The sequence below is a fragment of the Pantherophis guttatus genome, chromosome 9 (genome assembly GCF_059756535.1).
Source record: "Pantherophis guttatus breed Tessera chromosome 9, ASM5975653v1, whole genome shotgun sequence".
NCBI classification, from domain to species: Eukaryota; Metazoa; Chordata; class Lepidosauria; order Squamata; family Colubridae; genus Pantherophis; species Pantherophis guttatus.
Genome location: NC_142071.1, coordinates 15,607,279 through 15,620,925, shown reverse-complemented (window position 1 = coordinate 15,620,925; position 13,647 = coordinate 15,607,279).

Sequence of the window (13,647 nt, the reverse complement as noted above, 5' to 3'; positions counted from 1 at the left end):
AGCCAGGGAGAGCATAAAAACCCAGGGACTCACTGTATCTGCCCCCCTTTTCTGTTCAGGAACTCAAGCCATGTGATCCTGTCCACCATTAAACCATCTTTCCAAGCAGTCTCCATGTTTCCAGTGTCTGTTTCCCCACTTGGAACAGAACCTAGAAGGTTGTTTCTTCCAACAGAAGCAATGTTGAGTTGGGTTTGACTGAGAGAGGCTGACTCCAGATGACCTAGCCATCTGTATGGTCTCCTAGGGATGTCACCTTGGTCTTCCAAAGTGAAGTCCAACATCTAAACCATGCTAGTTCTAAAAGCAAGTGAGGAATACCATCTGCCTGGGCTGACCAGGGATAATGGGAGTCAAAGTCCACCATATCTAGCATGCACCAAGTCAAGAAAAGCTTTTTCCTCAAAAGGTAAGTAGGGCTTGACAATATGGTGCTGGTGGGAGTTTCAACAAGTGAGGTGCTCTAAGCTAGGGTGTCCTACCTTTGCAACATTAAGACTGTCAGATGTAAATGCCTTATTCTCCAATGTGTAAATAATGTATATATGGAACATCAGAGGTTAACTTATTCTTTGGACTTTAATGTATTCATAACTTACCACTCCCATTCCTAGCTCCACCCCTTGTATATATAAGGAGCCACCCTCACCATTCTCGTCGCTTCTACCTTGAATATTCAGTGAATATAGAATGCCTATCATAATTAAAAAGAAATATATTTAAAGCTCTAACTCCTATTATCTTTATTGAGTCTGATCCTGAAAATATTGCAACAAGCTGGTAGCAGAGGATGGTTAATTGACTCAATAAGTAATTAAAAATGTCCAAGAAAGATAGGCCCAACACCAGGGCCTACAGCAAAGAAATAGAAACTGATCAAGAGATGATCAACGAATCCACCAATGCGATTTCGAGAGAATCCGAAGAATACACCACTGAAGAAGAAGAACTAATGAGTGAAAATAATGACCAGAAAGAAATCGAAATAGAAAATAACGAACTCAGGTCAGAGATATTAAAGATACTAAAAAGCCAAAAGAATGATGAAAGTCTCATCGCGGACCTCCAGGAGATGCTGAAGAACAGCGGAGCAGCGAGAGAGAAAAACGTCATTAAAGAAAAACCCAAAGATCAAAAAACCGTAAGTGAGATGACTACTGAGAAAATAGTTGTTAAAAAGAAAAGATGTGATCCCGCGCGAAATTTTGAATGGCAGCCATCTTGGTTTCAACGAACTTCAAAAGAGAATGGAGCAGAGCCAATCAAAACGCTCAGTTCAAAATTTCTGGCGCGAAAAACACTATCAGACGAAGAAAGTGAGAAAGAAGTCTCAAACTCTTCAGATGATCCAAAATCAGAAAGTGAAGACGATTTAACAAAATCTCAAGTAAAATCAGCAATGAAAACGCTTTTTGCTGCTTTTGGGCCAAGACTGAAAATTACCAAGACATCTACGAAGAAGCAAGAAATCAAACCGGCGACTCAAGACCTGCACGCTCCCATCCTGACTTCGAAAGCGACGACGCCCGAGCCCAGAGAGCCATGCCGATTTCGCCCTACACCACAGACAAAATCGAATACCAACGCACACAAAAAGAAGAAAAGAACCGTCGCCACCACCAGAACCCCAAAAACCGAGCCAGAGACCGACTCATCTGAGGAGGAGCGGATCGAGAGAGCTGAAAGGGAGAGAACCTTCCACGACGCCACCAAAGAAGAAATGAGCAACGCGCATGTGCGAAACTACGTAGACGACCCAGAAGGACTTGAACTGGCCAGAGAACCGCGCAGACTCATTGCAAGCATCCCAATGCCGTTCTGTAATTTCCTGCACTTGAGAGATCACGGACTGCCCCAGGTTGTAAGTAATGGACAGAATAATGTAGGTAACTTACCCAGTGACTTCCCAAAACTTAGAATTGATGGCATTAATTTACAAGAGTGGTATCAACAGCTTCAGGTTATTTTCATGAAAGAAAATTTACTATTCTTTATAACTAGCCCTCCAAGAAGACCTTGGACTTTAAAAATAGATTGTTTACATCATAGAGCATTTTTCATAATAATATCTAGCGTGTCTCCTGCAATGTATCATAGCATCAAACCAAACCTAACTGTATCAGAAATAATTCAATGCATGTTTAATCTATTTCACAGCGATAGCGTAGCTACAACCACAAGAATGTCTAAGGATTTCTTTTCCTCTAGAGTAAAACCAGGGGTTTCTATAAGTGAGCATTTGATAAATCTAAACAAAATAAGAGCTGAGCTACAATTGAGGGGGGAAGTGATTTCAGATCAAACAATGAAAAGTGTTATTATCAATTCACTTGATCCATCATGGGATAGCTTTATGTCACACTTAGATACCATTAATTTGGGATATTTATCCATAGAAAGTCTATCTAACAAATTGATAGCAGAAGACAATTCAAGAAAAAATCGATCCAGTAACCAAACAGACCACAAACCTTTTAGGAAAGTAGTCTTTCAAGATAAACATAATGAGGCCTTTAGATGCTACAATTGTGGATCCAGGGAACATAGTAGAAGAGACTGCCCCAAAGTCTCAAGAGAGAGACATAGACCAGAATATAGGAGCAAATATAATTACAGACAATCTTCCACAGATAGACACAAATATAGAAGTCCACCAAATTACAAAGAAGGTAGAAGGGGTAGAGAAAATTCAAAAGAGAGGAAATCTGGGTCACTGAATGGGCTAAATAAACAAGACAGCACCAGAACACAGCAGGATGAGAATAACAATTGGCTTATTGATTCTGGTGCAACAAATCACACCACCAACAACAAAAGTATATTATCTTCATTTATAGAAGATAAGTTTGTGATAAAGGTAGCTAATCAAGAAAAGGTTCAAGTACTAGGCAAAGGAAATGTGACCTTGCCTGGTCTAGGGAAAATAGAGGGGGTATTATTAATCCCAGAAATACCTCACAACATACTAAGTGCCATAAAATTAAGCAGAGAATCTGATATCAATATAGTTTTCTCAAAGGGGAAAGCAACTATAGAAAAGAACAAAACAAATGTAGGTACTGTAATGATAAAAGGAGGTCTACCCTATCTGATAACTAAAGAAAGATGTTTACATAACATTGATTCAAATATGGAAGATTGTATTGAAGCAGATGATGAAAATGTCAGTAACAGTGACAATGATGAGTGTAGAATAACTCATGATCACAAAAATACATACAAGGAAAAGAAACCAAAAATAGGTAAACCAATTCATGATGAGTGTGCTCACATCTTACACAGGAAGTTAGGACATGCAAGCTTTCCTGTAGTACAAAAAATGACTGAACACGCAGAAGGTGTCAAAATAAAAAATTGTGAAAATTATTTGGAATGCTCAGTATGTAAGTCCACCAAACTAAAAACCAGTCCCAGACCAAAAAAATCTAACAGATCAACTAACAATATTTTTGATTTGGTACATATGGACTTAGTTGGTACATTAAGTCCCTCAATTACCTATAGAAAACGTTACTTCCTAACAATAGTGGATGACTACAGCCGATATGGTTTTGTTTACACATTAAAGCACAAGGATGAAACATTTCAGAAATTTAAGGAATTCTACAAACGTATAGAAACACAACATAATATCAGAATAAAGCAAATTATGACAGATAGGGGATGTGAGTTCATGTCTAAAGAATTCTCCCAATGGTTAAAGGATAGAGGAATGTTACATTTCACGTCCAATCCTTTTTCTGCATTTCAAAATGGAGTTGCAGAGAGGAAAAATTCCACACTACAAACCATGATTAGGTGCACATTAGAGGATGCTGGTTTAGGCAAACAATTTTGGTCAGAGGCATTACATTATTCGAATTACACTCAAAATAGAACCTGGTCCAGTATTGTGAATAAGACACCATATGAGGTGATGTACAATAGAAAACCCAAATTATCACACATGCACATATTTGGAGTCACCGCAGACGTACACATACCTAAACAATTGAGGAGAAAGGGAGAAAACGTATCCAGGAGATTAAGATTCATGGGATACGAAACTGGAACCAAAGGGTACAGATTTATTGATAGTAATAACAAATTTATAGTATCCAGAACAGCTGTGTTCCATGAACAGGCCAATTGGTCAAAATTGCACCTTAATGAAATATTTCCTAATAAATGTAAAGATACGATATCTTGCGAGGAAGGAACAACAGAAAATCAAAATATTAACAAAAGTAAGAACAAAACCAAAACTTGGACTAATAGTCAGCATAAAATAAAGACAGACACATTAACAAAAAAGGAAGCTAGATATTTGCATGATAACCATAGCAAGCCTGAAAGAACTATTAGAAACAATAGAAACCAAATACCAAATAAATACAAAGATTACATAATGCATATGAATGGAGAACAAATAACACCTAATACATATGAAGAAGTATTGAAACTTCCACATGAAGAAAGAGAAAAATGGGAACTAGCTATAGAAAAAGAGATGGAAAGTTTACAAGGATTAAATGTATTCACACCTGCGATCGCACCTAAGGATAAAACAATTATAGGTACCAGGTGGATTTATAAAATTAAGAACTTAGAAGGAGGCAATACCTTATACAAGGCTAGACTAGTTGCACAAGGCTATGCACAAAAATATCCAGAAGACTATACTGATACATATTCACCCACAGTGAGAACAGAGAGTGTCAAAACTGCCCTTGTAGTAGCATCTGCACTCAATCTGGACGTATTCCAATATGACATACAGACCGCATACTTACATGCAAAATTAGATAAGGAAATATATGTAAGAGCACCACACAGTCAATACACTAATAAGAACGAAATTTGGTTATTAAATAAGAGTCTGTACGGATTAAAGCAATCCGGCAAAAGATGGTACGATTGCTTGGTAAAAGTACTTAAGACCATGGATTTCAACGCCACCACTGCTGATAACTGTTTCTTTGTAAAAAAGAGTAATGATCATATTGAATTTGTATTAATTTACGTGGACGATATTTTATACATTGGAAAGCATAAAGAGAGCAGGGAAATCTTTGTAAATAAGTTAAATGAACACTTCTCACTGAAATCTCTGGGTAAAGTGAATAAATACCTTGGTGTGCAAATTAACAAAACTAAAAGGGGATTCAAACTTACACAGAAAGATAAAATCATCGAACTCCTAAACAAATGTAACTTAAATAATGCTAAAACCTGTGACACCCCTATGCAAACTGATTTTCTTAGAAACACTGATGAATCTTCCCCTGAGTTTAAAGACAACACATTTTACAGATCAGTTATAGGTTCACTCCTTTATATATCTAATTGGACTAGGCCAGATATTGCATTACCTCTCAATCTATTGTCAAGATATGTTAGTAAACCAACCTTGTATCATTGGGAAGCTGTCAAAAGAATTCTAAGATATCTGAAGGGTACATTAGATTTTTGTTTAATGTTGGAACCCAATAATGACAGAGAACCAAAAATTACTTGTTATGCTGATGCAGATTGGGCTGGTGATACATCATGCAGAAAGAGTACTTCTGGTTATGTTTTTCTATTGAATGATTGTCCAGTTTACTGGTATACTGGTAAACAAGAACTAGTAGCCACTTCTACTACAGAAGCGGAATATGTTTGTTTGTCCAAGGCTGCAAATAACCTTGTATGGTTCAATGATCTGATCACTGATGTTTGGAGGAAACCCACCTTACCATTTATTATGCATGAAGACAATAAAGCGGCCATTGAAATATCCAGATCCGATGCAATTGGACAAAGGTCCAGGCATATTGATATAAAGTTTAAGCATGTGAGACAACTGTCTCAAGACGGATTCATTAAAGCAATACATTGCGATACTTCTGAACAATTAGCTGACATATTAACAAAACCCTTACCTTCTAAACAACACAAATATTTAACTTCTAAATTATATGTATTATATTGTCCTGAATCAGAATGTAATTGGTGTTGTGTAACGAACCGGCATTTAGAGGGGGATTTGTCAGATGTAAATGCCTTATTCTCCAATGTGTAAATAATGTATATATGGAACATCAGAGGTTAACTTATTCTTTGGACTTTAATGTATTCATAACTTACCACTCCCATTCCTAGCTCCACCCCTTGTATATATAAGGAGCCACCCTCACCATTCTCGTCGCTTCTACCTTGAATATTCAGTGAATATAGAATGCCTATCATAATTAAAAAGAAATATATTTAAAGCTCTAACTCCTATTATCTTTATTGAGTCTGATCCTGAAAATATTGCAACAAAGACTTGTGGGCATCAACTCCCAGAATTTTCCAGCTGTCCATTCTAGGAGTTGAAGTTCACAAGTCTTAAAGTTGCCAAGATTGGACACCCCCTGCTTTAAGCTTAGAAGGGGATAGGAGTTGGCTTACCTTTGCTTTTTCCATAAGTGCAATGTGGATAATTTTTTTCTCAAAATTAACTTGAAAGGAAGAACCTTCTCCAACACATTGGACAAAAGGAATCACAATGAACCTGTGAGCTACCATGTGGCTATTTTACATTGCAGCCCATGCTGAACAGAAATTGCCTCTCTTTCTAAACAATTTATCCCAGCTATGTATCATATTCTTCTGAAATACTTCCCATTACATTCTCAGGGGATCAGTAAAGAAAGAAAACCCAGCTTTTGAGCAAGTACAAAAAGTAGCTTTGTCTAAGTAAATCAAGTTGGTATAAAACTGCATCTAAAAAGTTGAGACAGAGATTTTCCCCACACCTACCATAGCAGATGAGCCCAACTTGGAGTACAGTTGGATTTTTAAGCAACTTCCCTCTCCTCTTGAAAACACTGAAGATGATCAGTTGGTTGTGAGCCACTGTGATCCTTACTATGGAAAAATGTCAGTTGTTGCAGCACACACAATCAGACAATTCAGCAGGATTCAAAACTTCTTTATATATACAGTATAATAACACATAAGGCAAATATGCAATACCTGTGTTGGTTTTTCCAACGTGGTAGAAAGAAGAGATTGTAAGTAGGTACAAACACAGACCAAGACTTCTATATACAGAACAGTTGAGCTAAGCCACGCCCAGGCTCCTAGCTATTTGAACGACCAAGCAGCCCCCCATTCTCTGACCTTGTTGCTATGCCTATTCCAACTCATGAACTCTTATACACTGACAAAAAAGGAACATACAGTATTTATAAACTAACATAGAAGCAGCACAGGAATATAGTGACTTCACATGTCGTAGTGGGCCAGAAATGTCAACATGCATGATTTGCCAGCCTCCTTTTTTGTACTTCACAAAGTGGGTGGGAGCAAAAATATACAACCTTTCCCCCCAGAAAAATGGGGTTGTTAAGTTGTGCAAGTGCTGAAGGCACCAGGGTGATCATTAAAGGTTTTTCATCCTTGCTGCCCTCCCTAATTTTTTACATTCCTGCAGAAAGCTTGGATTGGTTAATAGCAATGGCACCAGAGGTGGTATTCAGTCAGTTCAGACTGGTTTGGGTGAACCTGTAGTGGAAATTTTAACTGGTTCACCGAACTGGCAAATACCACCTTTGGCTGGCCCTAACCCTCCCCATCCAGTGGGTGCTTGCCCCCGCCTGCCCCCTGCCCTATATATGTCACCTTCACCACGCGGCCCAGCTAATTGCCTTGCCTCGCCTCTGCGCCTCACCCACTCTGCTCACCAAAGGTAAGCATGCTGCCTGCTCGCCCTTAACTTCTGGTCGGGGCCCAGGGAGGTCCCATTCCTCTAGGCCCTGGTCGGAGCCTCTGTCTGCTCGCCGTTCGCCTTGGCCGGGTTGGGTAATGTGCCATTCCCCAGCTCCGGCCTTGCCCCGGAGCCTCTGGCATTCACCTTGGCTGGCTCAGGAAATGAGCCTTTCCCTGGTTCCGGCCTTGTCCCGGAGCTCCCGCCCACTTGCCGTTTGCCTTGGCCGGGTTGGGGAACGCACCATTCCCTGGCTCTGTCCTTCCCCAGGCCTCTACCCACATGCCGCCAGCTCGCCTCCTGCCTTGCTCACCTTCATCTGTGTCTTGGTGGGGGTACCCGGCAAGGCTCAGCCAGCGAGCCTCCAACCACCAGTAGTTTTTGGCTGCCTTCTGAGCAGCTCTGCTGCGACACCATCCTGCCGGCACAGCAGGCCATTCTCCTGGTTGGGTCTGGCTGTGAACGGCACTGGCAGGCAATGGGGTGTGTGTGTGCAGACAGGGCGAAGAACAGGGCGGCGATGGTAGCAATGGGATTTCTTCAGGCTTCTTTTTTGGCCTGTAGTTTTCAGTAGTTTTTGGCACAAGAAGCCTGTAGCCGCCACCTCTTTTTCAGCATGAGAAGCCTCCAGCTGCCACTACTGGCTCTGTTCCAGCTGGCAAAGAGTCTTCTTGCGCCGAAAAAGAGGTAGTGGCTACAGGCTTCTTGTGCCGAAACTACTGAAAACTAGAGGCAGAAAAAGAGGCCTGACGTCCCGTCACTGCCATCGCCATCCTGTTCTCACCGGCCGTGCAACCCATTGCTTGCCGGTGTGTGTGCGTGGTTGCACCCCATTGCCAGATCTGGCCAGGAGAATGGCCTGCTGTGCCAGAGGGACAGCGTCGCAGTGGAGCTGCTTGGAAGGCAGCCGGACTGCAGTGTCCCTTTAAGGTACTTGGACACAGGGGGACCATAAAGGGACAGGCCACAGGAGCTGCCTTTTCTGCCGGTTCTGTGGACGTGGCTTTGTGGGCATGGCTTTGTGGGCGTGGCTTTGTGTGTGGGAGTCATGTGACTGAGTGGGCATGGCCAATGTCACTCACAGCAAGGTACCACCCCACCAAACCACGCCCACCAAGCCACACCCACAGAACCGGTAGTAGAAAAATTTGAATCCCACCACTGAATGGCACTTAGACTTATATACTGCTTCATAATGCTTTACAGATCTCTCTAAGTAATTTACAGAGGCAGCATATTGCCCCCAACAATCTGGGTTCTCATTTTATCCACCTTGGAAGGAGGGAAGCCTGAATCAACCTTGAGCCCCTTAGGATTGAACTCCTGGCAATGGGAATGCAGAGTCAGCCTTCAATACTGCATTCTAACCACTGCACCACCATGGCTCCTTAGTAACCTTAAGTAGGTTAAGTTGAAGTAAATCACCCGTGACTGTTTTGCACAACCCCTTACTTCTGCCTATGGGTCAAAAACTGCAACTCTCTCATGAGCTTGAGCAGGCCTTGAGGAGGTGGATTATGGTCACTGGGGTAACTGATAGCAAACCCTGTGCCCCCAGAAACAACAGAGGAACCTGGTCTTTTTTAGTGTTGGAGAAGAGAGGAATGCTGTCCTTGGGATCACAAGCCTGCTGCTTCCTTTTTGGCAGGCAGACTGGAGAGCTGTTGCTGTGGCAACCACAGGGTTACTGCACCACCTTTCTTTATCCTTGGATGTGCCTGGTTCCCAAACTGATAGCTTTAAGGATGTTGAATGCCTAGCTGGTTCCATCCCACCCCCCCATCCAACCAATTTCTCCACCTGGTGCAGCTGGTGAAGATCCCAATGGCTGTGAAATAGTAGGGAAGGATCTTACACATTGTCCTTCTCTACCTGGGAAGTTGCCCTTTTGCACCTCAGAATCATATCCTAGCGGTTACATTGCCCACAGTGCTCACAGATGATAAATTTGAGAGGACGGTTCCAGATGGATCAGTGATAAAAGAAGAACCTGATGTGTTGTCAGAATTTAGACATGTGCTTGTGTCAGCCTTCCCAATGCCTTCAGAGGCAACTCGAAGGATCACCAGAGATCATAGCTTCTCTCAGAGGGCATCCTGGCTTTGGGATTTCTTTGGCTCTGCGACATTGTCTCTATTGTCTTTGAGTTGCTCCTTGAATTGACTCCACCTTATCAATCTGTCTCCACTTGGCTTCATTGAACTTATATTACATTATATTAATTACCATTGATTTTTGTTGGTTAACATTGGAGGAGTAATAGTACGTGAGTCATCTTCAGCTTTTGTACTGGAGAGGCTGTTACAGAGGACCAGAATAATATAATAGCAATAGCACTTATACTTACAGTATATACCATTTCATAGTGATTTATAGCCCTCTCTAAGCAGTTTACAGAATCAGCCTATTGCCCCCAACAATCCAGGTCCTCATTTTACCAACTTCAGAAGGATGGGAAGCTAAGTCAACCTTGAACTGGTGAGAATTGAACTGCTAAAATACTGGCAGTCGGCAGTCAGCACAATTAGATTGCAATACTGCATTCTAACTACTGCGCCACCATGACTCATAAAAGGTCCTTGTTCAAATCTGGGAAAGACAAGAATCCTTGTGCCATCTTAAAACATTCCCCAGGATGTAATGAAGATGGAAAGATTCTAGGCACCAAAGTTGGCTGGAGTCTCATGGGTGCCTTTGGAAGTTTCGCCCAGATAGTCAGGAAAACTCCAGGTAAATGATCTTGAGTGCTTCTCAATCCTCAATTGAGGAAGCAACTCATCTGACATTACAGAGAAAGAATGGATGGTGAAGTCGATGAAGTCAGCAAAATGGTGAAATTGACAGCTTTGATTGAAGACATTGACTAATTTTAATGTTGACTGTAAGCCCTTTCTGGAAGGGCTTTTTGTGTGAACAGAAAGAAGTGAAAATGGTAACATACAGATTTGATGACTAGGAAAAAATAGTAGGTAATAGGAAAAAAAATCAAAGTAATGATATAAACATAAGGTGAGAGTTTAGTACAAATACTTATATCTTATAACTAAAGTATTAGTTTTGTTTCTATTTGGATATCTAATAAAGTTATTTCAAGAGAAAAAGAGAGCGTGAGTCCATCAAGGGAAGAGCCAGGCCTTTTCTAGGACCTCTGAAAGCTTCCTGATGTGCCACTAATGCTATCATCAGATGAAGGAGCAAACTCTCACAGATGTCCCTGGAAGACGGGCGTTCTATAATGCCTGGGTCAATCTCACCAGAGATTTTGGATTACTGCTGTGATCCTTTACCTACTGCCCAGAATGACTAGACTGAATTTGGTGCTCTACTGCAGCTGGAGAAGACTCCATCCACTCGATTTAGTCTACATCCTGTATTGTATAATTGCTACTTTCTGAGCATTATATGAAGACGCCGAAGCTGGTCGAACTCCAAATGGGTGTCATCCTGAAAGAACACTTTTCTTCTGGCTATATATATAAGCATCAGTTAAAATCAGATTGTCAATACACTGAGTCATTTGTGCAGATGTGCCACTGGTAAGAAAGCATCTGCAATGCTTGCTCATGTATTTAACCCCAATTCCAAAATTATAAGCAGTTCCGGCCATGTGTCTTGAAAGTCCTGGGATTGTCCTTTAAAATGGGCAATGGAAAGATGCTGATCCTTCCATTGTCGGGCCAGTTCTGGATTACCATCCCAGAGGCCTCCCCCCTCTCTTTCTATAGGGGGGGGGGTTAAACCTTCATGCATAAAAGACCTAAAGAAAGCTAAGGAGATTAGAAATGATTGTTATATCTATCATGGGGGCTTTGCTTCTACAAAGTGACTGCCTTATTCCATCTCCCCTCCTGTATTTTTATCTCCTATCGCCCTTTTATGACCGGATATTCGGCTTTTTGTGAATCATTTGTTATCCAGGTTTGTTGTTTCCTGTATATCAGGATGAGAATTTCCTTACTTTTATTTCATCTGAGTCTCCCTGGATTTTCGCCTACTATATATATTTCCCACAGACTATCCGTATCTCTAATCTCAAGGATTGGCTATTCCATCTATGCCTAGGTACAACATTGAAAGAACAGGACTATAGCTGCTGTTTTTCTCCCTTATAACTGGTTGCCGTGAGAGGGTGATCGATGTTCACATCTGAGTTCAAAATGGCTCTTTCTACCGCTGATATGAGAGTTCAGCAGGACTAAAATGACTTGTACCTCTAATTGATACTCTCTCCACAGGACCCTGGATAACTAGGACATGCCTACCAGCTATAGACTATCTAGCTACAAAATGTACTCATTGGGAGAACTCCTCAAACTGTGAGATGCCCCCCTCTCGCAGGTCTGGCCCTCTTCTTTATCGAGGGCCTATCTCGATGACGGACTTTGGAGTCCGGAGAGATGGCATACAGCAAAAAGAGGGTTATGGGGTTTTTTAGGGAAATTTCTTAATAAGATTTTAAGGGATTCTGGGAGGGGGGTAGATTACGTGGGTTCGGGGGAAGACCCGGGGGGAGGGTATCTGGGCCAGCCGTAGGGCATGGCATGGGAGGTGTGAACTCTGGGGTCAAGGAGATGATTAGATCTTATGATACAGATGCCCATAACATCGATACTGTAGGTGGGAGGGGCAGATATGGCGGGAGCAGGGGGCCACATCATCCTACGGGAGTGCGTCCTCGCTGTTTACAAGCGGTGGCGCGCTCCGACCCTCAAAGCTCTTCTCGTTCCCCAGGTTGTACGGAACCTCGGGCCCCAGGCCTTCGGCTGATGCTGTGCAACGCCAGGTCCGTGGTAAATAAAGCCCCCCTCATTTGTGATCTTATTCAGAAGGGGGGTGCGGACCTGGCGGGTATTACGGAGACCTGGTTGGGCCAGGAAGGGGGAGCCCCCCTTGTTGATATGTGCCCACCAGGTTTCCGTGCTTTCCATCAGCCAAGGTCTCAGGGGAGTGGCGGAGGGGTGGCAGTTGTTATTAACGAGGGTCTTGGACCAAGGGAGGCCACTGTTCCTCAGACGGCTGGATGTGAGTCCCTTCTTGTGAAGTGGGGTCATAGGGTGCAGTTGGGCTTGCTAGTCATGTACCTGGCTTCCTGCCATGTGGCAGCAGCCCTGCCTGAGCTGCTTGATGTTATAGCCGCGGTGGCTGTTGACACCCCCAGGCTTATGGTCATGGGGGATTTTAACCTGTCATCAGTTGGCGAGACATCTGAGATGGCTCGGGAGTTCATGGCTTCCATGACGGCTATGGACCTGACCCAGTTAATTTATGGCTCTACTCACATGGGGGGGACACACACTGGACCTTGTTTTTGTCTCTGGACAGTGGTTGAGTGATCTCGAGATAGGGGATATAGTGATTGAACCCTTGTCATGGTCAGATCACTCCCTCCTTCGCCTGGACCTTCGAACCGCCACACCCCGCTGCAGGGAGGCGGAACCGACCAGGTGGTTCCGCCCCAGGCGCCTGATGGATCCTGAGAGATTCCAGATGGAGCTTGGGCCATTTCCTGAGGTTCTAGCACACAACTCGGCTGAGGACTTAGTGGCCGCCTGGGATAGGGCGGCGGCTGATGCTTTAGACCGAGTCGTGCCTTTGCGGCCTCTGACCCGGCGCCGGTCTCACCTGGCTCCTTGGTATACTGAGGAGCTGAGGGAGATGAAGCGCCGGAAAAGATGCCTAGAGAGCACTTGGAGGGCTAGTCGTTCTGAATCCGACCGAACACTGGTAAGATCTCATATTAAGAATTACCTAGTGGCGATAAGAGTAGAGAAGAGTAACTACTTTTTCTACTCTTATTGCGTCATCAGATAATCGCCCAGCCGCCCTGTTTAGGGTGACCCGCTCTCTGCTCCATCAAGAGACGCGGGAAGACCCCTTGGAGGGTAGAGCTGAGGATTTTGTACAATATCTGTATGACAAAATTGATCAGATTC